Below are 25746 nucleotides of genomic sequence, written 5' to 3' on the forward strand. Positions count from 1 at the left end.
ATCAACTGATATACATGGAAATGAAATACTAGCGGACATGATTTGGAGTTCCTTCCACAATTTAGAATGGAATAACTACATCAAGTTATACAACAAATACTCTAAATCATCTTCAGAAATTCCAGAGAAAAAAAGGAAGAAATCTAGACCCAGAGCCTAACCATACTTACCAATCACAGTGAATTCACACTGATCCAGAGTTTCAGTCAATACTTTCAGACACATTCTCCTTGCATAAGATCCTAGGAGACTTCTAAAAACATGGTCCGCGTTTTGACAGAAAGTCTTCTTCAGGGGTCCCTGAGGGTCCTATAATGGTGAGTGAGTGGAGAATCTAATATGTGGTGAGTAGTGAGAAAGACGCTGCTTGAATGCACATATTAGATTCTCCACTTGCTCACCATTTTAGGACCCTCAGGGACCCCTGAAGAAGACTTTTTGTCGAAACGCGGACCGTGTTGGGTCCTGCGCCCCTAGTGGACTAGGTCCTTTAAGATTTTTATGTGGATTACTTTATTTTTATGTGGATGATTTTATTTTATGTGGATGATTTTAGTGTACTTTTGGAACTTTGACATTTACAGATAAAGTCCTTTTAAGGAACATCGTGACTCCACAGAGTTTCTTTTGTTTTCCTCTGGATTTTCTTCTCTGTGGATACTTTGGGGTCATTCTCTTTGGTTTTTGCTTGTTTTTTTCAGCATGTCCAGCCATCTGATTGCAGGTCACCTAGCCTGTAAGTATATGCAAATAAATAAGATCCTAGTCATTCCTTAAATCAGAGTGGGTTTTTTTTTACTTAAACACTTTACAGTGCAGGTTTTCAGTGGTTAGTGCTTTTCCCCCTTACATATATATTAAATCTCTCTCGCATAAATAAGAATCCTTAATAATTCTTATTCTATCCAACTCCTTGAAAGACTATAGTATATATATATATACACACACATACACATACATATATACATATATATATATATATATATATATATATATATATACATACATACACACATTAATAAGTAGGTTTATTAAATGGCTCCATATTTTTAGGACATGTAAATTAATTCCTGGTTTTTACCATACTTCACATACAAACTTATGACAATTTTCAGAAGATATTTAAACACAGCAGATTGCTCTGGATGAAAAGTGTTCTTCTCACAGTGTACAAAAGTAAACACAGGCTTTCACAACATGCATGCTTTGAGTTGAATTATAAAAAATTGTTCCTTGTATTTAGGTTGAGGGATTATCAAATGTGTATGTGTTCTTTTACCCCCTAGCTTCAGGTGAAGAGTTCATGGACATTTTTCTCATCATGTTCCATTAAGGCAAGAACAAGGAGAAGTAATGGGGTCAGGCCCTATCTAGGGCCAGGATTAGGGAGTACTACCCCAGATGTTGTACAAGAAATGCCATCAGACAACACTCAACTCCCTTCCTTCACTATGTTATCCATCTTCCCCATCCTTCCAGGCTGAATGGCTCACTATGCATCTTCTCAGTAGCAGGAGACATGTTTAATCTGACTTCATCTCCCTCTGTCTTGGTGTCATCTTTCATGATAAGAGCTGTGACATTTGGTCTCACAGAGGCAGGAGATGTCAGATTAAATGCAACTCCTGTTGTTGGCCATTAGGGATTCATCATGGGAGGAGGATTGAGCGTGGGTAATCTCATGGTGGCCTGTTCATCCAGAGAGAATGGGGAGGGTGAAAAACTGAGGGAAGAAAGGAATTAGGAGCAGTGGTGTACCTAGCATATGTGACACCCGGGGCCCATCATTTTTTGGCACCCCACCCACCCTCTGTACGAAAAACATGATTTTTAGTAACAAGCTACATGTTACACATGAGTACCTAGGAAAAGGCAGCATCTTACATACTGCAGTGAGCAGTACAACATCAATACACCCATTGCAAAATTAAACAAGCCAGACTAGTACAGATCAATCCTACACCGTCAATCCTAACAGAAAACCATGTCTTTCGAACACACAGAACACAGAAAACACCTTCGCCTAGTATGGAATATGTCACCACAAACTAACCCCTCCCCCTTTTACAAAACTGTAGTGTGGATTTTAGCCACGGTGGTAACAGCTCTGACTCTCATAGAATTCTGAGCATCAGAGCTGCTACCACCACAGCTGGCGCTAAAAAATGCTCCACAGTTTTGTAAAAGGGGGGATAAAATAGAAATACATAGACAAAGGTTAAATTGAACCAGCAAGAAGTTGGACTCTGCATACAATGCAACATCACAGAAACAGTGACACATGTCTCCTAAAGCAATAAATAAATAGAACCTTTTTGTTCTACCTTTGTCTTCTCTGGTTTCTGCTTTCCTCATCTTCTTGTTACTCTCTTCCTTCCATCCACTGTCTCTCTTCTCTCTGCATCTTCCATTTGCTCTGTTACTGTGACTCTCCCTTTCTCCCTACTTCCAAATTGGTCTGGCACCCATCTTCTTCCCTCCACTCCTCCCATAGTCTGGCAACTCTGTCTTCTTCCCTGCCAGCGTCTTTTCCCAATTCTCTCTTCCCCATTTCCCTTCAGCGTCTTCTCCCCACTCTCTCTTCCCCATTTTCCTGCAGCATCTTCTCCCCACTCTCTGTTCCTCATTTCCCTTCAGCATCTTCTCCCCACTCTCTGTTCCTCATTTCAATTCAGCATCTTCTTCCCACTCTGTTTTCCCTATGTGCTTTCAGCGTCCTTCTCCCCCCTCTGTCTTCCCCATGTGCTTTCAGCGTCCTTCTCCCCCCTCTGTTTTACCCTGTTTTCCTCTCCACCCCACCTTTTCTCCCTTTCTTCCTCCCTGCCCCTTACCTTTGTGGCGCTTTCTCTCCCTCCCCTCCCTGCCCGGACAACAGGTCCGGTCTGACAAACCTCCCTGCCCTGTGGCCGGCAATGTCTAAACTGTCTTCTTACAGCAGCCGGAGCTTTGTAGTTGCATATGGCTGCCGTAAAGGTCATCTCTGATGCAACTCAATTTTTTATCAGAAGAAAGGAAAACATTGGAAACTGTAGGCCGGTAAGTTTGACTTCTGTGGTAATGGAAACACTTTTAAAACTGAGAATAGCGCAGTTTCTAGAATCCAGTGGCAACAAGGATTCACTAGAGGCAGGTCTTGTCAGACAAATCTGATCAATTTTTTTGACTGGGTGACCAGAGAATTGGAGAGAGAAGGAGATGTGGTTTATTTAGATCTTAGAAAAGCCTTTGACAGTGTTCCACACAAGTGTCTAATAAATAAACTGAGTGCCCTCAGTATGGGTAGCAAACTGATAGACCGAGTCAGGAACTTGTTGAGTGGAAGGTGACAGAGGGTGATGATCAATGAGGGAATGAATGTTATAAGTGGTGTGCCTCAAGGCAGTGGCGTACCTAGGATATGTGGCACCCGGGGCCCATCATTTTTTGACACCCCCCCCTCCCCCATGTAAAAAAATATTTTTTGTAATAACCATGAAACGGAATAAATGGTCAGAATAGAAACAGGCAGTGAAAATTTTCTTTTATTGAACCTCATATATGTAACCATTATTCCAAACATAACATAACATAAATTATGTCTGAATTGTCATGACATCAGAAGTACATATGGAGTAGTTGCAGGTGATGCTTGGGACAGTTCTGATTGTGTTAGTTCGGTTTTATATGTTTTTTGAATAGAAGGGTTTTTATTTATTTTTTGAAGGTTTTGTAGTCTGTGGTTGAGGTCAATAGGTTGGAGAGTTGGGGGTTCGAGTGTTGCAGCTCGAATGGCTAGGAGGTTGTCAAACAGTTTTTTTCTTTTGACATTTTTGGTTGGAGGGTGTGTGAATGGTGCGTGAGTTCTCCTATGTCTGGTTGAGCTGGATTGAATTATTTAGCTGAAGAAATTAGTTACCCTCCCCCCCACCCATTCCACACACATTAATTCTCTTCCATTTTTGTTCCCATTATAAAAAACACTGATAAGTTCCCAGAAAAAAATACATTAAAATAAGAAGTGAAAACAAAGGCCCCTACAGATGGGAACATAACATAAGAATAGCTTAACTGGGTCAGACCAATGATCCATCATGCCCAGTAGCCCATTCTCATGGTAACCAATCCAGGTCACTAGTACCTGGTCAAAACCCAAAGAGTAGCAACATTCCATGCTACCGATCCAGGGCAAGCAGACACTCCCCCATGTCTTAATAACAGACTTTGGACTTTTCCTCCAGGAATTTGTCCAAACCTTTCTTAAAACCAGCAACGCTATCTGCTTTTACCATAACTTCTGGCCACTTCATTTTTAAGCTTAGATCTTTCCTTTCAAACAGAGACCTTGCTAGATATATCAAATACAGAAAGGACAAGGTAACTTCACAAGGACTTAGCTGTGCAGGAAATGTGAATCTCCTCATACACCTACCATAAAGTGCAAAAATGTGCAAAGGTCTATTTTTTTCTTTCGATCACTATATAGCCTAATGCCACATAAGCAGCGCTGTTACGAACATATTCTGAAGGTCAATGCTAAGGTTAACAAAGTTAAAATACTGACAAACCACTGGAAGAGATCCCAAAACAACTACCCAGGCACAACACCCAAAGACCCACTCAGTGTGTGAACCAGTTGACTGGAGTGGACTAACTGGGGGTTGGAAATGGGCCCGGAGTTTGCTCAGCAGAATTTCCCAGACCACCTCTTCCTCTCAACACATTGACACGCTGTCACCACCACCACCACCATTAGGAACACTTCACCGGGTAGGCCAGCAATGCTTATAAACTTTATAAAACACATTATTATATTTTCTTATAAAGCACATATTTTAACTGAACTCTCTGACATCCTCAGCCTTGCCATTCACATAAATAGAAGGAAGAAAAGTTCCCGTTTCCTGCTGTCTCATGTCCCCGGCCTTTACAATATTTTTCTTCTGCAGACCCTTCAAAAGTCTGACCAAATCCTTGTTTCACTTGCATTATAAAGTACTGAGGATGCCATCTCTCCACAATTCCAGGTCCTAAAGTCTAAGACAGTAGCGCAAACTAGTGCTGCCCGATTCAGGAAAAAAAAATAAAAAATTTTGATTCGATTCAGCCTATTGAATTGGTTTTTCGATTCAATTTTCCTGCCCAATTGGGTGGTTTTTTTTTTTTTCAAACATCCTGGTGGGTTTATTTTATATCTTTTTCACCCCCCTTTGGCTTCTCATAACCACATTGGCGCTGTGGTGTAAATAAAATAAAGAAACAAAAAGGACTTTTCCTCTCTGTTAAATCCTAGCTCACGTTTGCGGTCTAAGCTCTGGCAGGATACACATTTCAAATCTGACATATTGTAATCACAAAACAGAAAATAAAATTAGTTTTTTACCTTTTGTTGTCTGGTTATTTTTCAAATCTTGTTGGTCCAAGGCTCTGGTTGTCTTCTGATAACTTGCTTGCCAGGGTCTCCTTTCTTCTTTCTCCATGCTAACCATCCATCTGCCATCTCTGTCCTCCCCTTCCCTCCCCCAGATGTCTGGCATCTTTCCTTTTTTTGTCTCCCTCCACAGATCCACCTTTTCTTAACCACCCTTTCATTCAGCATCTCTCCCTCCTTCCCCACCACCCCAGGTTCCACCATCTCTCCCTTTCTTTTCCCAACTACCCTCCTATCCATTATCTCTATCCCCCCTTCCACACCATCCCTTTTGTCCAACTTCTCTCCCTTTCTGTTCCTTCCCTCCCTAAAACCATGGTCCATCATCTCTCTCCCTCTCCTCTATTTTCAGATCCATTATTTCTTCCCACCCAAAGTCCAGCATATGCGTGTCTCTTTGAACCCCCCCTTCCCTCCGTGTACTTCTACACCAGGGCCCCCCTCCCTGAAGGCCTGTCCCCCCCGAAGGCCTGCACCCCCACGAAGGCCTGTCCCCTCCTTGAAGGCCTGCCTGTCTGTCCCCCTTGAAGGCCTGCCTGCCTGCCTGTCCTCCCCTTAAAGGCCTGCCTGCCTGTCCCCCTGGCCGGCCTGCCTGTCCCCCCCCTTGAAGGCCTGCCTGCCTGTCCTCCCCCCTTGAAGGCTGGCCTGCCTGCCTGCCTGTCCCCCCCCTTGAAGGCCTGCCTGCCTGTCCCCCCCCTTAAAGGCCTGCCTGCCTGTCCCCCTGGCCTGCCTGCCAGCCTGTCCCCCCCCTTGAAGGCCTGCCTGCCTGTCCCCCCCTTGAAGGCCTGACTGCCTGTCCTCCCCCCTTGAAGGCCTGCCTGCCTGTCCTCCCCCCCTGAAGGCCTGCCTGCCTGTCCTCCCCCCTTGAAGGCCTGCCTGCCTGTCCTCCCCCCTTGAAGGCCTGCCTGCCTGTCCTCCCCCCTTGAAGGCCTGCCTGCCTGTCCCCCCCTTGAAGGCCTGACTGCCTGTCCCCCCCTTGAAGGCCTGACTGCCTGTCCTCCCCCCTTGAAGGCCTGACTGCCTGTCCTCCCCCCTTGAAGGCCTGCCTGCCTGTCCTCCCCCCTTGAAGGCCTGCCTGACGTCAGAGGTGGGGCGGTCAGAGGTGGGGCGGGACCGCGACAGAGGAAGCAGCACCGAAGCACCATAGGGATCGCTGGCATCGCGATCCCGCTGCGGGCAGCTTCTCCGCCTCAAATGGTTGGGAGGGGCCGGGGGGAAAATCTAGACGTCGGGGGGGGGGCGGAACTGGACGCCAAGTCCGGGAGCACCCCCTCAGGGCTTGCACCCGGGGTGGACTGCCCCCCCGCCCCCCTATTGGTACGCCACTGCCTCAAGGTTCGATTCTTGAGCCTTTTCTTCTTAACATTTTTGTAAGCAATAATGCTGAAGGTCTGTCAGGTAAGATTTGCCTCTTTGTAGACGATACCAAAGCCTGCAATAAAGTAGACACCCCAGATCAGTGGTCTCAAACTCAAACCCTTAGTGGGGCCACATATTGGATTTGTAGGTACTTGGAGGGCCGCAGAAAAAAATAGTTAATGTCTTATTAAAGAAATGACAACTTTGCATGAGGTAAAACTAGTCCTGCATGAGGTCACTAGTACCTGGCCAAAGACTAAAGTGTAGCGACAATCCATGCTACCAATCCAGGGCAAGCAGTGGCTTGCCGCATGTCTTTCTCAATAACAGACTATGGACTTTTCCTCCAGGAAATTGTCCAAACCGTTCTTAAAACTAGCTATGCTATCCACTCTTACCACAACCTCTGGCAATGTGTTCCAGAGCTTAATTATTCTCTGAATGAAAAAAATTTCCTCCTATTGGTTTTAAAAGTATTTCCCTGTAACTTCATTGAGTGTCCCCTAGTCTTTGTAATTTTTGACAGAGTGAAAAATCGATCCATTTGTACCCATTCTACTCCACTCAGGATTTTGTAGTCTTCAATCATATCTCCCCTCAGCCGTCTCTTTTCCAAGCTGAAGAGCCCTAACCTTTTAGTCTTTCCTCATACGAGAGAAGTTCCATCCCTTTTATCATCTCGGTTGCTCTTCTTTGAACCTTTTCTAGTGCCGCTATATCTTTCTTGAGATAGGAGACCAGAATTGAACGCAATACTCCAGGTGAGGTCACCCCATGGAGCGATAGAGAGGCATTATAACATTCTTAGTCTCGTTAACCATCCATTTTAAAAAATAATTCCTAGCATCTTGTTTGCTTTTGTGGCCACCGCCGCACATTGGAAAAACAAGACAGGAAGATATGCTAAAGACGTTTAAATACCTACATGGCATAAATGTGCATCAGTTGAGTCTCTTTCATTTTAAAGGAAGCTGTGGAATGAGAGGGCATAGGATGAAATTAAAGAGGCTATTACAGCCAAGAAAACATCCTTTCCTTTAAAGAATGGAAAAAGGATCCCAATGAAGAAAATAAGCACTGGCAAGTTAAATGCAAAGCATTGATAAAGAAAGCTAAACCAAAAAAAAAAAATATGAAGAACAACTTGTCAAAGAGGCAAAAACTCATTGTAACAATTTTTTTAGGTACATCAACAGCAGAAAACCTGTGACAGAATCCATGGGAACTTTGGATGATCAAGGAGTAAAAGGTGCACTCAGGGAGGATAAAGCTATAGCTTCAGTCTTTACGGAAGAAGAAGCACAGTTACTTACTGTAACAGGTGTTATCCTGGGACAGCAGGTAGATATTCTCACATGTGGATGACATCATCCACAGAGCCCTGGTATAGTCAGTGAAAAGTGTAGTATCACTTTAAGCTTTTAGACTGCCCGCACTGCACATGCGCGAGTGCCTTCCCGCCTGATGCCAGCTCGCATGGTTTTCAGTTCTATGCCCAAGTGAAAAAGCCAACTAGGGAAGGTGGGCGGGTTGTGAGAATATCTGCCTGCTGTCCCAGGATAACACCTGTTACAGTAAGTAACTGTGCTTTATCCCTAGACAAGCAGGCATAGGGATTTTCATATGTGGGACTCCCTAGCTTTAGTAAAGGGATGGAGGGAGAGTAGGATTCCAAGAACTCAGAAAAATTCAAACTGCCTCGCAAAAACCTAGACCTAATGTCTGATATGAGAGCGCAGAGGCAAGGGAAGGAACATAATGGAAAAAATGCTCTACTAAAGGTAAAAGGAGGATTCTGAGAAAACCTATATGCATGGCAGTTGGAAAAATAATAAACGACCTCCTAGCGGCAAGAGAATCTAAATATAGGCAATGGAGATGCCAAAAAGATTCAAGAAGTAAATAAAAAAAAAGACTACTGGCTAATGGACCAGCAGACCAAATGAGATGATGCCATGAAGTATAAAATTAGAATTACATAGCAGTTTATTGTGGAGAAAATAACCTCCTGATAAAAAAATATTTTTTATTATAAACAGTTTTTTTATCTCGCGAAGGTTGAGAAAGGATTGTAATAGGCCTTAAAACAAGAATATCAGTAGAGAACAGGAAGGGGAAGCATATTACATAATATGCCAGTAAACACAAAATCCCCTCAGAGATTTAGCAAGGAAAGTGTGAACAGATTTGCTTAATATCCTTGTAAAAACAAAAAGCTGGTCAAATGTTTTGGGGTTTTTTTTTTAAAGGCTCCCCATGAAAGCATATTTCTAGAAGGAAAGTAGTGAAACTTTCAAACTAATGTCCCCTGCTAATGGCATGTTAGACATAACACAAAAAGGCAGACCTAGTCACATCAAGGTACATTCGGAGGACGCTCAGGGACATAAACTTTACACACGAACCACGTACAGTATCGTGTGAATGAGATCAATGTAAAGGGTGCTCTCAGTGTGAGTCCAGCTCCAACACTTCACTTCTAGGTCGAGGCGGTAAGCCCCCACCCACACACCATCATAGAGCACCCAGAGTGTGTTAGAAATCAAAGCAAACTTTCACCAATTAAACCAATAAATAAACAAGTGAATAAATCAATATAAATCAAACGATGTAACCTGAGCGACCCCCAAACAAACCCTGCCAGCCAGACCCCCCGAGAAATGCAACCACAAAATCAAAAAGTCACCATGTTAGAAACTTCGAGAATAAAAATATATAAATTTTACCCTAGTAAAAATAAGGAACGGAGAAACGAGTCATGATAGATGTGGCCCCGAGTAGTAAATAAGTGCCACATGAAAACATGTGTACCCAAGAAGGTGAACAGGAAAAATACAAGTAACAACCCCTTGTCATTAAACTCCTGTACTCTCTTACTTTGTTATAGAATAGGGATCATGGGTAACAGAGCTTAACTGTGTGGTACCCCAAAAAATTGAAGAAATTACTTCTGAGCCAGTGGCATCAACTGAGGTTAAGAAATACTAGAGAGTTGATAGTGACCTAACTAACTGAAAAGAGGCAATGTGCCTGCAGATTTGAGGTGCTGAACAGAATCTTCTTGGGAAGCAATAGAGGTACTCCAAGGAAAATGGTCACAAGTGGCAGAAAACACAAGAGGAAATGGGCAACCATCAGGAGAAAACCTCAGTGTTGTACAGAGAAGTACGCAATAGAGAAAAACAAAATGAAGAGAACTAGAATTGCTGGAGCATAAGTAAAATAGCAGAGGTTCAGCCAGAAAACAACGTAGACTCAGAATAAGGTCTTCTGTGTGAATTTTAGAAATAGAAACCAGAGAAACGTGCTAGAACATTTCCCACACCCAACCCCATTGAAGGACTACAAGTAGGACGAAATACACACTATGATATTTCCTCCCGAAATATAGAAGTATAATGGTAGAAAAAAGTCAAACAGACCAACCACTCTGCCCCTCCACAGCAGCCTCGAACTCTTCTTTTCTAGGCAAAAGTAAGAAGTAAATTAACCCTTCAAAACCATTAGAAAACGGTTGTAGCAAGAAATTGCACAAGGTCACCAACTAAGACAATTTTTTTTGGACCTACAGGTCATTTAGAATGATTCTGAGGGTGGATCAAGATTACAGGCTTTCAGTGCCACCATGGAGGGGTTCTGAGTCTTTTCATGAGGAATAAAGAAAATTGAAAACAGGAAGAGGTGACCTAGAAGTAGTCTAGAGGTCATAACATGTAAACCATGTTAAACGAGATCCCAGAATACTTCAGAGAAGTGCAACAGGTAGAGCAATAATGCACTGAATGAAGATAGATATAAAACCCAAGGACCTGTGAAAAAGACATGGCTTTGTTTCAGTGCTGGAACGATACCCAATGGTACTATGCAATGATATAAAAACATGAATATGCACATTGCGCCTGAGCATGTCCATTTTCTCCGCCTAAAGACTGAAATGAAACTGAAAGATAGAAATGTGACCCGTATAGAATGCAGAGCAGGAACAGGTTTAGAATTATTATCGTAATCTATTGGAATTTGGGTTGTTCGAACGTACTCTCTGAAATTTTAGTTCAGAGACTCTGATATAAAATGGTGTAATGGAATAATTTAAAAAAAAAAAATCCTAAAAAGGATGCAGTGGCCTCCTCCTCCCCTACAGCCACTCCCAAACCTCCAGGTTCCTTTCGAATAAAAAACAAAGAGATGGAGTAAAGGGTGTTGTGGATAATGTCCATTAAACAATAGGAAAAAACACATGTAGAGAAAGTTACTCAAGGTAATTGCAAGAGCATCCTGAAAAGTACTGTATGAACATTGATGGAACAGTGGGAGGCATGCTTCAGTAAAAAACCTAGTTGATCCTGCTTAGAGAATAAAGCAGTGAACCATTCATAGCATTTTCCAAATTTTTGCTTCATTGCTTAATATGAAGAAAAGGAACTTCCAGAAAGAAAAATACGTAATCCACTTAGAGTGTAGAAGCACAAAAGCAAACACTCCTCTTCTTACTTTTTTCTTTTTAAACATGGAAGGAAATCTAACTTAACTGGCTCTACACCCATGTTAGATTCCCCCACTAGTCCATATAATGTAGAAAAGATCCGTGTTTTTCATGTTCAAGCATCCAGATAACAGGAAAACCCACCTTAAAGGCTCTATACCTATGGTGGATTCCTGAAGTAGTATGGAAAGGCGGATGCAATGTTGATCGATGCCTCAATAGAAAACTGGATTTGGTACCTTGTAGCCCCAAAATGCTATGCTTAGGTAGGCCCAGTACCGAAGAAAACAGCCTCTAGAAGCAGGTCAAAAAGATTGAGCTGGTTTCTGAGATATAAATAGTGGTATACTGCAGGGATCTGTGCTGGGACCAGTGCTATTTAACTTATTTATAAATGATCTAGAAATTGGAACTACGAGTGTGGTGATTAAATTTGCAGATCACATTAAACTGTTCAAAGTAGTTAAAACACATGCGGACTGTGAAAAACTGCAGGAAGACCTTAGGAAATTGGAAGGCTGGGTGTCCAAATGCCAGATGAAATTTAATGTGGACAATGCAAAGTGATGCACATTGGGAAGAATAATCCAAATCGTAGTTATCGGATGCTAGGGACCACCTTGGGGGGGTCAGTGCTCAAGAAAAAGATCTGGGTATTATCATAGACAATACGCTGAAGTCTTCTGCCCAATATGCAGCGGCGGAGGCCAAGAAGGCAAACAGGATGCTATGAATTATTAGAAAAGTGATGGTTAACTAGACTAAGAATGTTATAATGTCTCCTTATCTCAAAAAAGATATAGCAGCACTAGAAAAAGTTCAAAGAAGAGAGACCAAGATGAAAAAGGGAATGGAACTCCTCTCGTATGAGGAAAGACTAAAGATGTTAGGGCTCTTCAGCTTGGAAAAGAGACAGCTGAGTGGAAATATGATTGAAGTCTACAAAATCCTGAGTGGAGTAGAACGGGTACAAATGGATCGATTTTTGTCTGCATCAAGATTTACAAAGCCTAGGGGACACTTAATGAAGTTACAGAGTAAAGCTTTTAAAATCAACAGGAGGAAATATTTTTTCACTCAGAATAGTTAAGCTCTGGAATGCGTTGCCAGAGGATGTGGTAAAAACAGTTAATGTAGCTGGTTTTAAAAAAGGTTTGGACAAGTTCCTGGAGGAAAAGTCCATGGTCTGCTGTTGAGACAGACATGGGACTGTAGCATGGAATGCTGATATTATTTGTTTTGCCAGGTACTTGTGACTTGTATTGGCCTCCGCGAAGACAGGATACTGGGCTAGATGGCCTATTGATCTGACCCAGTAAGGCTATTCTTATGATCTTATGAAGTTAAGAGGTGATAAGCTCAGGAGTAACCTAAGGAAATATTTGTTTACAGAAAGGATTGTAGATGCGTGGAACAGTAGATTGTTGGAGACAAGATGAGGGTTTTTGCATAAAAAAAGAAAGAGGTTAGAAACTTCTACATTATATCAGTCAGTTTCCCATTTTCTACATGTTTATTTACATCTTCAAAAAAATTCTAAGAAATTGATAAGTTAAGAACTTGCTTTTACAGAACTCAAGTTGGTTCCTCCTAGGGTTACCATATGGCTCCAGAAAAAGGAGATGTCTCAATCTGTCCTCCTTATTTCCATTGCTTTCAGTAGAAGTACAACACGAATGTCTCAATCCATCCTCCTTTTTTTGGAGCCATATGGTAACCTTTGTATGGGGTAGAAGTGCTATTTAGAAAAAAATATGTCTATAAATAGGGTTACCATATGGCTCCAGAAAAAGGAGGCTGGATTGAGACATCCGGGTTTTATTGCTTTCAGTGGAAGTAAAACCCAGATGTCTCAATTTGTCCTCCTTACTTCCATTGCTTTCAGTAGAATTAAACCCGGATGTTTCAATCTGGCCTCCTTTTTCTGGAGCCATATGATAGCTCTAGTTCTTCCCCATTTGTCTGGGTTGAACTATGGCATTGAAGACTAAGGATTAAAAGAACAAGCTTCCTGTAGACAAAAGCTAAAATGTAAGGTGGTGGTACAAGCTGTATAAAATCTTTCTAACCCCATTATCAGTGTCCTCGTTCTCTCTCTTCAGACAGTGGAAATAGTCCTGCTGACAGAGCTTTGGCATATCTCACTGACACAAGCAAAGATTCCTGCTCAAGGTCCTCCTGGCTGTTTTTAAAGAAGCATTATGTATGAAGTTTTTCAGAATATCATCTTATCTCATTCTTGGCTCTGTTACCTCTTCTGGTTTTATTTATAGGTTTCCTTATTATACATCTTCTTCGGGTACATTATACCACACAATGCCCAATACAGAAAATGCATTTCCCATGCATTAAAAAAAACCCCACAACCAGGGCACAACTGGAATGCAACTATCCATGCTAAAACAAAAGAGCAATTCCAAAACAAGGTATCTAGCATGATGTACTGAATTTTAAAAGTACTGCCTGAGAATATGGAAAATCTAGACTGACCTAACCCCCATGCAGCCCAGAGTTTTGAACTTGTACTGTATTTGCATATGTATGTGTATATATGTTTAATAATTCAAAGTATGGTTTCCAATCATGTTACAGAATTTGTTTAGGGGGGGAAGAGGCATGGTGTTGGGGTGATCATGATTATTCAGTTTATGATCAAAATTTCAGGAGCCTAGGAACCTGGAAGTTAATTAAGAGGAGGGAGAATAAAGATTCCTAAAGCTCTTCCTCCAGCCCTGTGTATCAGGTGTATATGTGTGTGGTAATATATTGATAATTGTCATAATTCACTCTGCTCTTAACACCTATGAACTTAAAATGTTTACAAACATTACAAAACACCGCAGCTAGACTCCTACGCTCATGTCTATTACAACTGTGCTCCTCTTGTGAAATCTCTTGATTGGTTACCACTTTCACATCGCTTTCATTCAAGATTTTCTGCCTAGCCTATAAAACCCTTCATCAGGGTATTCTGTCATATCTATCTAATCTCATGCTGACTCGCAGCCCTTCATGAGCTCTTCAAACCTTAGATTCAAATCACCTGGTTCTCCCTCCGCCATCAAAAGCAAATTACAAATCCACCAGACATTCCGCATTTTTCTTTAGAATCCCAAAACTTTGGAACTCATTACCTCAAACTATCAGGAGTCTTCCTACACTAGTTGCTTTCAAAAAAGGTCTACTCTAAAGGCTTATTTTTATGAACAGATTTTCAGATGATCTGCTGGGGTTGGCTATGTGGGCCCCTGTGTTCTAAGCACAATCTTGCAAAATTCTGTCTGTATAAATTATTATTATTTTTTTTTGTAGTACAAGTGTCATATACCCACTATCCTTTTAATTATAAAGTTCCTATCCTTTGTTTTAGATTCTAAACCACTTTGACCACCGGAATTGTGGTATAAAATGTATAGACAGGGGAATATGTTCTCTGTGGCAGGTAGATATATCATAACAAGGGTCTATATGTTCATAAGCAGGGGCAAATGCATATACTGTACAGTATATGTATACAAGGTGATAGTGGCTTATATATGTGTGTACTAGGGGCTACTGAAAAGTTCTCAGCCCAGCCAACAAAGTTGGGACAGTCTCCATTGAGGACTACACACTTAGTCCAATGATTTTTCCACTTACTTCATTCCGTCGGAAAAATACAGAATGAAAAAAGTGAAAAACCACTGGACTACGTGTATAGCCCTCGATGGAGACTGCCCCAACTTTGTTAGTTGAGCTGAAAACTTTTCAGTGGCCCCTCGTATGTATCTATATATATCAATCCGTCTATATATCAAGGGCATAGCCCAGACTTGGGATGAACTTAGACAAGAAATGGGTGGACACCAATTTTTCTCTCCCTCTGCCCCCAACCCCTCTATGTGCATTTTCCTCACTCAACTTTAGAAAAATGAACTTACCTGAGCTGGTGGGGCTCCTAAACCCCATCAGTTGAAGACCTTCCCTTAATGGCGCTCTCCACCTAGGCCATCTATAGCAACTCCCTGGACTGCCAACACCAGCACATCCTTAATTTATGTGCATGCACTGAAAACTGAGTGTATGCAGCTGCTGGCATTAGCAGCTCAGAGCACTGACACCGACTGATAAGGTGGAGAACAGCATTTTTGGCGCCATTGGGGGCAGGTCTTCAGCTGTCAGGATATAAGACCTTGCTAGCTATCGTTAAGGGTTCGCTGCTATTGGATGGAACCCATAGCTGCTCCTTCAAAGGCCTTAACAAACAGAAAGGTTTTCAACAAATTTCTACATTTTTTTAACAGAAACTTCTGCCTGAGTTACAATGGGAAGCTGATTCCAAAGTGCTAGGCCCTCTAGGGCAAGGCAAAAAAAAAAAAAAAAAGCACCATTCCTGGAAGTTACCAGGTGTGCCAAAGGAGGGTCAGAAACAGCTAAATTTATGAGCAACCACTGACCTAAGATCTTCCAGATACATATGGGCTAATCAAAGCAACAAAGGGCTAGATGCACAAAATATGGTCGTTAAGACTGTGCGAGTCACTTTTGGCAGGTTCTGGAACAGTGATCGATGTTCCAACAAGTCTGCATGCAAATAATTTGCACAGAGGTTCATCGTAATCCCATCTGATCGGTCGCTCTGAGTGACTTTGACACATGCATAGAGCCGGTTTGGGGAAGCCCGAACAGCTGAGCAGTAGGGAAGCCCCAAAGCAGCCTCCTGCCATTCAGCTGTTGGGGCTTTTTTCTTTTTTTTAATGGTACAGATGGTGTGCGTGTTACACATGCACACTATCTGTCCCATTAAAAAAAAAGTGTGTGAGTTGCCCCTCCCCCAATGATGGTCCCCCCCCCCACTGACCCCCAGAACAAAAAAAAAATAGCAGAAGGGATACCTACTCGCTCCTGCCGTAACAAACCACCCCTGCACTTAGTCATGCCAATCAGGGCCTTAGACTCATCCCTCTGGTATAAAAAATAAAAAAAGAGGGAGCAAGACAAACTGACAGATTGGAGACAAGATGGGAGGAGGGACATGGTAAGTTAATAAATACTTCAAATTTGAAAGAAAAAAAAGGGGTGGGAAGTGGAAGAAGATACATGATGATAGGGCTCGCTTCAACAGCAGCGTTTTGATGAAATTCATCTAGGAGCTATGTGGACTCTGTAAGAAAGGAAGTGGATCAGAGATTGTGAGCATCTTTAAAGAGAAAAGTCTTACGTTTGGATTTGAATTTTTCCAGAGAATTTTCTAAGTGGAGATCTAGTGGGAGAGCATTCCATAATGAAGGAGCCGTAACTAAGAAAATGAATTTATGTGTTGTATCATAGAATAGCTTGCATATTGAAGGGATAGTAAATAGATTTTGACTGTTGGAGCAGAGTGACCTGAGGGGAGCATAAGAGATCAGAAGTTTGTCTATAAAAGCTGGTGAGTTGGAATGTTTGGTTTTGAATGTAATTAGAAGTATTTTATTGGATAGCCGATGGGTAATGGGTAGCCAGTGCGCTTTACGAAGAAGGGGGGTGACATGGTCAAATTTATTTGCTTGGTAGATTAGTTTAACTGCAGTATTTTGCAGGAGTTGAAGATGACGCATCTCTTTCTGTGTTATGCCCTGATATAGGGCGTTGCAGTAATCAATGTGTGAAATTACAAGAGAGTGAGTCAAAGTATTGATAGAGGAGGATCGAGAAGAGATGGAGCGTATGAGTCTGAGTTTATAGAAACATTTCTGAATAACTGTGATAATTTGTTGGTGAAAAGTGAGATCTTTATCCAGGATGATTTCAAGAAGTTTGATTAGGTTAGGGCAGGGGTAGGCAATTCCGGTCTTCGAGAGCCGGAGCCAGGTCAGGTTTTCAGGATATCCACAATAAATATGCTTGAGATAGATTTGCATCTCAAGGAGGCAGTGCATGCAAATTCATCTCATACATATTCATTGTGGATATCCTGAAAACCTGACCTGGCTCCGGCTCTCGAGGACCGGAATTGCCTACCCCTGTGTTAGGGCATCAATCGGATGCCTGGTTTTAATATTAATGACCTCATTTGCACGCTAGAATTGGAGAATGTACAACTGCATGCAAAACCACGCAGTGAGTTGTTTTGTGCATAGGATCAACAAATTTGATCAGTCGCTAAACCAGTCAAACTGGCTTAGCAACGATCGTTAGACAATCAGAGAGTTTAATGCATCTAGCCCAAATTATGGTGGAAGCCTCTCAAATAAGGCTTTATGAGCGAGGACAAGCAACTTAAAGTCTATCTGATAACAAACCAGAAGCCAATGAAAGCATACAAGCAGAGGAGTCATGTGATCAGACAGTACAGTAGTACCTTGGATTACGAGCATAATCCATTCCAGGAGCATGCTCGTAATCCAAAATGCTCGTTTATCAAAGCGAGTTTCCCCATAGGAAATAATGGAAACTCACTTTGATACGTTTCCCCCCCCCCCGATAACCGGCATCGCTCCCTCCTGTTCGCAAGGGCCCCCTTGCTCCAACCGGCACTCCCCCCATGCGAACCGGCCCCCCCGCCTGAACAATTTAAGCTTACCCCTCTCCCCGTCTGGCACCGGCACACAGGCACAGATCGTGCCGGTGCCTAGAAGATCTTCCGGCTTCTGCCTGCCTTGAGCATGCATCTGCGCATGCTCAAGGACTTCTAATTCTCCCTCTCGCCGGAAGATCTTCTAGGCACCAGCACGATCTGTGCCTGCGTGCCGGTTTAAGTTTAAGTTGTTTGGGCGGGGGTGCCAGTTGGAGCGAGGGGGCCTTTGCGAGCGGGGGGAAGCGATGCCGATTATCGGAGGAGGGGGGTGCTCGCAAATCGAGTCAACACTTGGTTTGCGAGTCAAAAGTTTGCTGAGTGTTTTGCTCGTCTTGCAAAACACTTGCAAACCGGGTTACTCGCAAACCGAGGTTTGACTGTATTTGCAAATGCTTAAGAGCATATTAAAAAAAATATCACTCCAAAACGAAAGCAAAGCGAAAGAAAAGCCTCAGACAAATGGAGAGGGGAACCCACACTCTTCCACCAAAGCATCATAGGCAAAAAACTTTTGCACAAGTTTAAAGTTAGCAGGTGGGAGCAAAAAATAGCTGAGAATGATTAATGGTAAAAACCACTGAACACAAATAGGCCAGGCCAACGATCGTTTTGTGGCCGGTAACCACTGCTTCAGGGCCTTAGCGCCAAATCCTGATATCAGTATGCAGATCCTAACTGCTGCTTTCAAAGCTTTTGACGCCCCCTCCCCGGTCCCCTCCCCACCCCCCTCCACATACCTGTAAGAGAGCAGGAGGGGTGTTCAGTCCCTCTTGCTCTAATGCCTCCCGCAACGTGTTTGAGGCCTTAGGCCCTGCCCTGGTGCATCATGTGATGCACGGGGAGGGGCCTAAGGCCCTGATTGGCTCAGGCACCTCGGGCTCTTCCCTTGGGAGGTGCCTGAGCCAATCGGGACTTCCTTAGTGAGTAGCCTAAGGAAGTCCCTGATTGGCTATTGCATTGCCCCAGCACAGGTGCAAAAGCAGAATACAGAAGCCAGGAATGCTATGCAGTATGCTAATTTCTTCTGTAGCTGCTACTGTGCTGTTGACAGAGACAGAAGGAGCATGAGCTTAGCCTTTGCTGGAGTCTGAAACCACCACTAACGAAAGAAGGGAAACAGAAGGGCAAAAGAGTGAGGATGCAGTTGGGTGCGGGAAGACATAAAGAGGGGTATGCTAGACCAGCAAGAGGGAGCGAGAGAGAGAGAGAGAGATCATGGTGTTGGAGAGAGATAAAAGGGAGGTGATTCTGGTCAAGGGGCAGAGAAGGGGGAGAGAAAAGGACATAATCTTTTAATTTGGACATTATAATCTTTGACTCATAATTGACTTGTACTTGTTTCTCTTAACAGAGCAAGATTAGATGTGCCAAGAGATTCCACTGTTTTTCTATCATGCTCCAGCATTCTGGAATTCATGACCTCAATATTTCAGAAATAAAATAAATTTCAAAAAATTTAAAATTGGTTTAAGGACATATTTCTTTTCTAGGCTAGGGCATTTGAATAAAAGATTATGAGGTTTGGATGCGCAATAGGTATTAAACGTCAAGCAGTTGGACAAAGGAATGTTGTTAATTTTAAATTTATTTTATTGTATATTAATAGATATGTTTGCTGTTTTGTTTGTAATTAATTAGTTTATTATATTTATGTTATTTTAGTCTGTTAACTGCTTTTTGAATGGCAGTATAAATGTTTTAATAAACAATAATGGGAATGGTGACTATTGGAAAGACAAGGGAATGCTGGGAAGGGGAAAAGAGAGGGGGAAGTGCTGTGGAAGGGTAAAGAAAGAAAGGTGCCTATTGCTGGAATGGGGGAAGACAAAGAAAGGGGATGGTATATAAGAATTAAATTAAATTAAAATTAAATGCTGTTGGTTGGGCAGAGGGTGAGCAAGAGAGAGATTGTGGGGAAGAGGAAGTCTTTTCTAAAACAACAGTCATGATCTGTTGCTGTTACCTATTTTCTCCCCTTCCCTCCACCAGACCCACATCTTTAGAAAACAGCCCCCACTTCTGTGCCTATTGGAGCTAAGAAATAAATTCTGCTCTATGTGGTCACCTTCAAGACCCCCAGAAAGGAGGTTTCCCTGAGACTTTCATTCAGGGAGCATCCTTCAAGGCCACAAAACTGGTCTCCCAGGAATCTGAGAGAGAAAACTTTCTCCAGGGCTGATCACATCGACCCTCCCCTCTTTTACCAGTTTTTACTTCTCAAATGCCTCCTCTTCACTGTGGGGCCTGAATGTGTCATCTCTATATGCCTGAGCTCCGCTTGCACAGACAACAGGAAACCTGAACTCAGGCCTTTTGTCTTATGTTGTGTGGCACTTCCTCCAAGCCACAGTTCTGCCTTACAGTAACAATTCTTATCAACTTGTTTATAGTTAATTCTCTTTAAAAATGTTCCACATATGAAAAACAGAAAAATTCCAATCTGTTACAATACTCGTATTTCAAGACTTCTGGCACAAAAATATATTTCAGGTAACAGAAGGTTCATGGCTTTCTCCTGCATCATTCAATCCACTACAATATACCTGTAAATCACTAAAAACTTTTGAAAGCCAACCTTGCTCTTGTAATGCATCAATGTTCCTGCTCACATTACATTTAAGCAATGAATAATCTCACTGAAGTGCTCCATTTTGTAGCTAACATAAGATATAGTCCCTCCCTTGGAAGAGATCTCCTTTGGTTCCAGGGCCGGGGGATGAAACCAATGGTAGGTCATACCCTGCTTAGGGTGCTATGTTCGATTCATGTTGTTTTGGAATTTAGTTACAATTTTAAACTTTTGGACCACTTAAATATACATATTGATAGGTAAAATTCTGAGTTCAGCAGTTGTCCTAATAGCACTGTACATCCAATACTTTATAACATAGAAATACAGAATAATTAAGGCAAATAAAGACTATATGGTCTATTCAGTTTCTCCATCCATGTCATCTAATATCTCTACCTCTCACTTAGAGATCCTATATACTTCCCCCAAGCTTTCTTGAATTCAGATAGTCTTCATCTCCAGCAGGAGGCTGTTCCACAAATTCATCACACTTTCCTCAGATTACTCCTGAGTAGGGATACCAGATGTTTGGGAAAACCAGTGGCATTCCTAGGGTATGTGACATCCAGGGCCGATAATTTTTTAACACCCCATATAAAAAATATTTTTAGTTATTTTATTTATTTACCCCTCCCCCCTTTTACAATACCGCAAAAGTGTTTTTTAGCGCCAGCTTGCGCTCTGAATGCCCTGCACTGCTCCAAACACTCATAGAGTTCTTATAAGCATTGGGAGCATTCTGTGCGCTGGCCTGCGCTAAAAATCACTTCCACGGTTTTGTAAAACATAGAAACATGATGAAAGATAAAGGCCAAATAGCCCATATAGTTTGCAAATCCACAATAACCATTATCTCTTTCACTCTCTGAGAGATCCCATGTGCCTATCCCAGTCTTTCTTGAATTCAAAGGTCTCTGTTTCTGCCACCTCTTCCGGGAGACAGTTCCACGTATCTACCATCTTTTCCATAAAAAAGTATTTCCTCAGATTACTCCGGAGCCTATCACCTCTTAACTTCATCCAATGCCCTCTCATTGCAGAGTTTCCTTTCAAATGAAAGACTCGACTCATGCACATTTATATTACGTAGGTATTTAAATGTCTCTATCATATCTCTCCTCTCCCACCTTTCCTCCAAAGATTGAGATCTTTACATCTGTCCCCATACACCTTATCATGAAGACCACATACCATTTTAGAAGCCTACCTCTGGACCGACTATATCCTTTTTATATCTTTTTGAAGGTGCGGCCTCCAGAATTGTACACAATATTCTAAATGAGGTCTCACCAGAGTCTTATACAGAGGCATCAATACCTCCTTTTTCCTACTGTCCATACCTCTCCCTATGCAATCTAGCATCCTTCTAGCTTTCGCCGTCACCTTTTCAACCTGTTTGGCCACCTTAAGGAGCAGCGAGGGATTGTTTAACAAGACCAATCAGCACTAATTGATGCTAATTGGCACTAATTAGGAGTTATGCACACACCTTGGTAGGCGCATTGTACGTATTATGCGACACTTCTTGTGCACAACTCTGAAAAGGAGGCATGGCCAAGTGAGGAGCATGGGCAGATTATGGGTGTTCCTAAAAGTTATGTGCACTGTTATAGAATATGCTCAATCTGCGACCAACTCAGGTTTTCTAAATGGGTATGCCTAACAGTTATGACATGCCTTTTATAGAATTGTACTAAGCACCATCCTGATTGGCACCATTTTTTTTTTTTTTTACAATCAAGCCCTATGTGTGCATATATGATAGTTCACGCATAAGAACATAAGAATAGCTTTACTGGGTCAGACCATACTCACTGTGGCCAATCCAATAGTAGCAACATTCCAGAATCTCAATGAGTAGCAACATTCTAGAACCCCAGATAGTAGCAATGTTCCATGCTACCAATCCAGGGCAAGCAGTGGCTTCCCCAATGTCTTTCTCAGTAACAGACTATGGACTTTTCCTCCAGGAAATTGTCCTATCCATGCCTGATTGCATGCAGGCCGACAAATTCACTAAAGGCCTGCATGCAAATAGGGACAATCGTTGGCATGCCCCCCCAACCCACCGCTAGAGAGCAAACCTTGAGTGTGCACAGACCATCTTCCTTGCTTGTAGATGGTCTGCGCATGCTCTCAGTAGGAAACTTTTTTTTGCAAGCCCGTGGTTTTAACCCGCTTTAAGACAGCAGGTTAAAACCACGGGCTTGCACTGCGGGGAAGGGCGGGGGAGTCGGGGTGGCAGGAGAAATTCGGGGCTGAGAGCAGGAGATTGTGGCAGGCAGCAGGTCGAGGCTGAGAGCAGGAGATCGGGGCAGGCAGGAGATTGGGGCTGAGAGCAGAGAAGCAGGGCAGAGAGCAGGGCAGCTGGAAGGAGAATCGGAGCAGAGAGCAGGGTGGCAGGCAGGAGAATGGGTCAGACAGCAGAGAGCAGGGCGGCCAGAGCAGGAGAATCGGGGGTTTTAGCACAAGTGATTGGTCCTCACCAGTAGAGAATGACACGGGGAAAAAATCTGTCCCCGTCACCGCCGTTCCCTTCACCGCCCCGTCACCGTCACCGCCATCCCTTTCACCGCCCCGTCACCGCCACTGCCATCCCATTCACCGCCCTGTCACCGTCCCCGCTGCATCCATATAAGCCTTAGTACTGTAATATTTAGCTTATTCCTTTCTTATAAATCAAAGTTCCTGCTGCTGAACTAGAGAAAGAGATGTTCAGCTGGCAGGGCTTTGTTTATAAATTTTTATCAACACAACTAATATACTATTTTATCCTAAAGCAAAAAATAAATAAATAAATATACTTTTTTTTTTCTACCTTTGTTGTCTGGTTTCTGCTTTCCACATCTTCTCATTCAATTCCTTCCATCCACTGTGTGTCTTCTCTCTGCGTCTTCCACTTGCTGTTACTGTGCCTCTCCCTTCAACCCCCCCCCTCCAATTGGTCTAGCACCCATCTTCTTCCCTCCGCTCCCCCATAGTCTGGCATCTGCCTTCTTCCCACTGTCTTCCACATTTCCCTTCGGGGTCTGTTCCTCTCCACCCTCCTTCAATGTCTGTCCTATTCCTTTCCACCACCACCCTTCCCTCCCTCCTTTACCATCTGTTCCTTTCTACTACCCTTCAGCTCCTCTCGCGTGGCCTATCTATCTACCTTCCTCCCTTTTATTTTCATGGCACGTTACAATGTAATTTGTGCAAGCCACTGGAGCCTGCAAGCTCGGTCCCTGTCCCATCCCCACAAACCATCTCGCTTTTGTGCTCCTATTTTCTCCATTTCTAATATCTCCCCTATGTATCTGTCATTGCCCCCCCCCCCTGTGTCCATATACCATCCCCATGGCATGTCCCCTTTATGTCACTGTCCCTATGCCCCATGCACATAATTTTCCCTCTTTCTGTTACCTTCCTGTGTCCAGATTTCCCCTATCTTCCTCTTCCATACCAGTGTGTCTCTTCTTTTCAACCCCATCTAGCTTTTTTCCCTCTTTCTTCCCCTCCCCCCCCTTGCTTCTAGCATCTGGCTCACCTGCCTGTCCTTCCCTTTCTTTCCTGCTGTGGGTTTTTCTTTCCGTCTTCATCTCCTTGGCCCAGAATCCTTTTCCCTTTCACTCCCTCCTTCCAATTTGAGCCGGGAACACGAGCGATCGCACGGTCCCCGCAGCCACCACCCGCCTGCCCAATCGATCCTACTGTTTAGCCAGCTCTCTCCCTTCTCCTCACCTTAGTTTGTAGGTTTTGTTTTTCGGCGACATGCACGCTTTCCCAAAGAGCCGCGCACATGCGGCTGCTCAGTGTTCAATCTTCTGCTCTGCTGCAACTTCCTGTTTCCGGTTGCGTCAGAGCAGAAGATCTAAACTGAGCAGCAGCGGGTGTGCGGCTCTCTGATAGCGTGTGGGTCGCCAAAAAAGAAAACCTACAAACTAAGGTGAGGAGAAGGGAGAGAGCTGGCTAAACAGTAGGATCGATTGGGCAGGCGGGTGTGTGCTGCGGGGACCGCGCGATCCTTCATGCCTCACTGCGGGGACAAGACCATTCACCGCCCCACGGGCGGTGAATGGCCTTGTCTCCGTCGCCGCAGCAACTGCTAGTTTTCGTTCCCCGTTTCAGCGGGTGACCCGCGGCTAAAATGCGGTGGCCGCAGGTAAACCGCCACCGTGTCATTCTCTACTCACCAGTTGCTAGTTTATTGATCAGCCAGCCAGTCAATAAGTTTAGTGAATCGCATCTTTCCTGCTTTGCATGCCGATTCCCCTCATTTGCATGCACGGATCGGGATTGGATTGGAGGAGAGGTTAGTGAATTGGGTTGGAGGGAAATCAGGTCGCAAAGGGCTCACAAACCAATCGGTACATGATCGGTTTGCTTAGTGAATCCAGCCCTAAATGCTAAATATGCCCATTATATTCCTATGGGTGTCTTTAGTTTTACCACACACTAACGCAATTAGGGTCATATTCTATAAACAATGGAAGGTGCCCTACTGCTGCCTAACTTAATTGTTTTAATTGACTTTAATTAGTGTGGTAACTGACCACATCGAATTCAAATTAAAACTCAACTCAGACAAAACTAGATTTTTCTTAGCAAGCCCAAATGACAAAATTAAAGACTCAACAATTTTTGTGAATGGTCAGGCCTTCCCTACTGAAGATTCCATAAAAATTCTGGGAGTGACTCTGGACAGACACCTTACCCTAAATGTACACATGGATTTATTGGTTAGGAAATGCTTCTCGATATTATGGAAACTCAGAACCATCAGAAAATATTTTGACGCAGTATCATTCCGCTTATTGGTTCAATCTTCCATTCTAGGCATACTTGACTACTGTAGCATCATTTATTTGGGAACCTTCAAAAAAACCCTCCAAAGACTCAGAGTCATTCAAAATTCAGCAGTTCAACTGATTTTGGGGTTGAGAAAATGGGAGCACATTAGTCCCTATTATCAAAAACTTCACTGGCTGTCCCTGGAAGCACGAGTTTTGTTCAAATTTTTTTGCCTTTGTTATAAATCAATTTTTGGCCTGGTCCCTATGTACCTGGTTTCTCAATTTAATCTGGGCAGTTCTATTAGGCCCACACACAGAATTAATATGTTCACCTTTCTATCTTTAAAGGACTGCCACTACAAAAGATTCCTGGACAGAACTCTTGCCTCCCAGGCAGGTAAATGGAACGACTGGCTGGGTAACATTATCATGCATTCCTCATCCTACTTCAATTTTAGAAAATCAATAAAAACAAATCTGTTTAATTGATTGTAACCTAAGAATCTTATAGTGTATCACTTCTGCCAACCTGTAACTTATATTCGATGACTTTGTATTGTAACCACTTCGCTGATTGTCCAGCACCTCTTGTTGTAAACCGCCTCGAACTAT

The 25746-nt window shown here is 43.0% G+C and overlaps 1 long non-coding RNA gene across 1 annotated transcript; it reads left to right on the plus strand.

The window, feature by feature from the left end:
- Positions 1-704: 704 nt before the first annotated feature.
- Positions 705-19211, plus strand: LOC117361111. The gene is made up of 3 exons (XR_004539593.1): positions 705-736; positions 13523-13675; positions 19139-19211. It is a non-coding gene; the product is annotated as an uncharacterized LOC117361111 (long non-coding RNA).
- Positions 19212-25746: the final 6535 nt, after the last annotated feature.

The sequence above is a fragment of the Geotrypetes seraphini genome, chromosome 5 (assembly GCF_902459505.1).
Source record: "Geotrypetes seraphini chromosome 5, aGeoSer1.1, whole genome shotgun sequence".
In the NCBI taxonomy this organism is placed as follows: Eukaryota; Metazoa; Chordata; class Amphibia; order Gymnophiona; family Dermophiidae; genus Geotrypetes; species Geotrypetes seraphini.